Raw genomic sequence first — 4,554 nt, forward strand, 5'->3', positions numbered from 1 at the left:
TACAAACCAAAAAATATTGGTGGCGATTAAATACCCATGTTGGACACTGGTCGTCATTCAGCGGTAGACCAATATTGCCCATAATAGTTGGACACAACATGCCTTAGACAATACCGATACTGTGTGCGGTCCCAGTGATAAATGATAAAATTAAAATATTTTAATCCCATTCTTAATGCATTTTTGGATGATTATTTATGCAAATTGGTGAATTTGATGCTCTTAATCCCTTTAATTCATGTTCTTATACTTAAGTGTGCATTTGGGAGCAAAAAGAGCAAAAATCAGAGAAAAAGAGCAGATTTTAGGAGCCACATGGGCTGGGCACACGCCCATGTGAGCCTCATGGGCTGAGCACATGCCCATGTGCCAACCCTTTTCGATTCGCACCTTGCTTCCCAAATACATGGAAAAACACAAGTTTTAGGCTTTCTGAGCATTCTAGAGTCTATAAATACCGAATGGAAGAAGAGATAGAAGAGTCATCAGAGAAGATCGAAGAAAACACTCAAGGAACACCATTGAAGCCACTTTCGAAGCAGATTTTCATCAAGTTTGAAGACCTCCTTTTAATTTCTTCTGAAGTTTTTATAAGTTTCTTTGTTTCTTGTTGTTTTTCTGAATTTGAGATGTTTTTATTCAGAATTATGAACTAATTCCCTAGAAACCTAGGGAGGATGAAACTTACGACGAATTCTATTATTTAACTTCTGTTTTACATTATAAATACTTGATTATTGTTTTCAATTATGTGTGCTTATTTATTATTTTAATATTTTCGAGATATTAATTCATGTTTAATGTACTTAATTCAGTGGAGCAAAAGTTCTTGTTTAAGAGTAGGTCTAGCATAATTGAGTGGAGCTGCATGCAATCCCAGAAATAGGACGATATAAATCTATCGGATTAAAGTCAAATCTAATAGGGGAATCCATAGATCTAGTTAATGCGACAATAGGGTTTTAATTAGAAAAATATTTCAATTAATCAACCTAAAGTCAGTTGCTTCTACTCTCGAAAGAGATATTAGCATAATTTAGGGATTTCAAAGGATAACACACCAAGTGATTGAATCATTTAAATTAGATTAATAATAATAGAAGAAATCTAGGTTGATTCTTTCCTGGGTATTGTCTCTCTCATTGGTTATCTTTCGATTATTTTTCTGATTCATTCTTTGTTGCGTTCTTAGTTAAATTAGTTTAGTAATTTTAGATTAAAACTTATCACTCCAAATTGTCAGCTAAATAATAAGAAAACAGTAATTACTAATACTTTTATTCCTTATAGATACGATATCTATACTCATCATAGCTATACTATTATTCGATAGGAGCACATGCCTTTGTCGTAAATTTTAGTTAGTGCGGAAAACACACATCAAGTTTTTGGCGCTATTGCCGAGGACTAAAATATTAGGAACACTTTATTTTATTAATTTAGTCATTTTTATTTTATTTTATATTTTTGTTTTTTGTTTAAATTTTTACATTCTAATTTTTTTCTTTGTATTAGCTTCTGGCAGGTTCTTTTGGTTTATGACTAGAAGAAACCCGTCGAGACCATTGTTATTTAACAGTGAAATTGAAAGTATAACTCACAAAAATTGTAGAGAAGCAAGGCAGAGTCGAAAGAATTTAGTAGACGAACAAGAGAACATTATTATTACTGAGGAGATGGATGATAATCAGAATATTCAGTTACCTCCTGCAGTAGCTCCTGTTCCTCGTACTATGTATAATTATGCCAAGCCCACTCTAAATAGGGTTGAATCGAGTATTGTGCAACCCACCATTGCTGCAAATAATTTTGAACTTAATTCGAACACAATTCAGATGGTACAACAATTTGGTTAGTTCGATAGTTTGCAAGATGAAGATCCAAATACTCATTTGGCCAATTTCCTGAAAATCTGTGACACTTTTAAGATAAGTAGGGCCAATGACAACACCATTCATTTACGGTTATTTCCTTTCTCGTTGAAGAACAAAGCTAAACAGTGGTTAAATTATTTACCACGAGGTTCCATCACTATATGGGCTCAAATGACCGAAAAGTTCCTTCTGAAGAACTTCTCACCAGCTAAGACAACCAAGTTGAGGAATGATATCTCCTCCTTTGTGCAGATCGATTTAGAGACTTTATATGATGCATGGGAGAGGTACAAGGACTTATTGAGATAGCATTTTCACCATGGGTTACCTTTATGGTTACAGGTTCAAACCTTCTACAACAGTTTGAATCCTTCAACTAGGCAACTAATCGATGCAGCAGCCGATGGAACATTGAACAACAAAACACCCAAAGTGGCTTATGAATTTATTAAGGAGATGGTACTGAATAATTATCAGTGGCAAGTCATGAGGAAAAAGCCGATGAAAGCAGCTAATGTTTTTAATTTAGATGTTGTCACCATGTTATCAAACAAGGTAGATTTGTTTAATAAGAAAATGGTTTATACCTTTCTACGCATGTGTATCCGTGATGCAATGCGACATAAATTGAGGTGGAATAAATAATCCAAAATGTTTACCCTTCACCTCTAGCACAGAGAATGGGAAAATCAATTATATGGGTAATAATTCTAGGCCTCAAAATAACCCTTATAATAACAACTATAATGCAGGTTGGAGGAACCATCTCAATTTTTCTTGGGGTGGTCAAGGAAATCAGAACGCACAACCCCATCCAAGCTTCCAACAACCACCTTATCAGCAAGAGAAGAAGTCGAACCTTGAAGAGATGTTGAAAAAGTTTATCTCAGTGTCGAAAACACATTTTTAAAACACTGAGGTGGTATTGAAGAATCAACAAGCATCGATTCAAGGGCTCAAAAATCAAGTCAGTCAACTTGCTAAATTAATCTCGAAAAGACCACAAGGTAGTTTGCCTAACAATAATGAAACTAACCCAAGGGAGCAGCTTCATGCAATTACTGTTCAAGATGAAAAAGGGTTAGTTGAATCTGAACAAGAACCGACACAAGAAATTATGGTAAATAACGATAAGGTTGAGGTAAGCTAGAAAGAGCAAAAGCTGGTTGCCAAAGAATATAAACCTCAAGTGTCATATTCTTACGCGACGAAGAGAGACCACACGAATGAACAATTTGGTAAATTTCTTAAACTCTTTAAAAAATTACATATTAACTTACCGTTTGTTGAAGTTCTTTCACAAATGCCCAATTATGTCAAATTTTTAAAGGAGCTATTGGCAAACAAATAGAAGTTAGGCGATTCGTCGACTGTGGAGCTCAATGCAGTTTGCTCGACCATCTTACAAAATAAACTACCCAACAAACTGAAAGATCCTGGAAGTTTTACTATTCCTTGTTTAATTGGTAGTTTAAATGTTGATAATGCTTTGACTGATTTAAGGGCTAGTATTAATGCCATGCCTTATAAAATGTTTAAACAACTAGGCCTTGGGAAACCCAAACAAATTAGGATAAGTATTCAATTAGTGGATAGAACCATTAGATATCCTAGGGGTGTTATTGAAGATGTGCTTGTTAAAATCGATAAATTTATATTTCTCGTTAACTTTGTTGTATTAGACATAGATGAGGATAGTGAGATACCTTTAATGTTAGGTCGCCCCTTTTTAGCCACTGCCAGGACTATTATTGATGTTGGTACGGGTGAACTCGTATTCTATTTAGGTGACGAAACAATTACTCTCCAAGCACATGATTCTGTGAGAACAACTAGTGATCGAGATGATTTTAAATATTCTATTAATGTGAGTAACCATGTGGCTCAACCTTCTTTGCAGGAAATCCCACAAGAAAACATAATGGAGCCAAGTTACAATTAAGGTGACAGAAACCGCACAATATACGAAGAGCGAATGCTACTCCTCGATGAACTAGATGAATGGCGAACACATGTCAAGGAGAAACCGAAAAAGCACGAAGAAGAGCCGAAGTGACCCCATAAGGAGCATGTGGATTGAATAAACCAATTTAAGGTTAAGGAAAAAGTACTGATAGACAAAACGGGTCCACGAATCTCCCCTTCGGAGCTTGATTCAAACGGATCAACCCCATTTACGGTACTGAACGTCTTTCCATATAGTACAATCGAGGTAACTCATTCTGAATTTAGCATGTTTAAGGTAAACAATACTCGACTCAAACCTTATTTTGGTAATAGAATTGATACTAAGAAAGAGGAGCTTCAGCTCCGTGAACCACTGTAACTGCGTGAATACAAGGCAAATTGAGCTTAGACTCTAAATAAGCTCTTATCGGGAAACAACCCAAGTGTTTAAATTTTGTTGATTCCATTGCATGCTAATTTAAAATCTCAAATTAAAAAAGATGTGTGTTTTTGACACACACAGCCTGGACACACGGGCGTGTCCCAGGCTTCGCCTCACCGAACCATCATGACCACCTCTTTCCCCTTCATCGCACCACCACCCTCGCCCTTTTCACCATAGCCGAAACGCCACTTACAACCCCATTTTTGACCCATGCCCTAGCCTCTCTTGCCTTTTTCCCACTCCACATGGCCCTTACCCCATACCCCGACAACCTTCCCCTTGTTTGTC

General features: G+C 36.2%; 1 non-coding gene across 1 annotated transcript; it reads right to left on the reverse strand.

Annotated features, from left to right (window-relative positions):
• Nucleotides 1–2,093: 2,093 nt before the first annotated feature.
• Nucleotides 2,094–2,200, reverse strand: LOC128034351 (small nucleolar RNA R71). Its single transcript, XR_008190478.1, has one exon. It is a non-coding gene; the product is annotated as a small nucleolar RNA R71 (small nucleolar RNA).
• Nucleotides 2,201–4,554: the final 2,354 nt, after the last annotated feature.

This window comes from Gossypium raimondii, chromosome 10 (assembly GCF_025698545.1).
Source record: "Gossypium raimondii isolate GPD5lz chromosome 10, ASM2569854v1, whole genome shotgun sequence".
In the NCBI taxonomy this organism is placed as follows: domain Eukaryota; kingdom Viridiplantae; phylum Streptophyta; class Magnoliopsida; order Malvales; family Malvaceae; genus Gossypium; species Gossypium raimondii.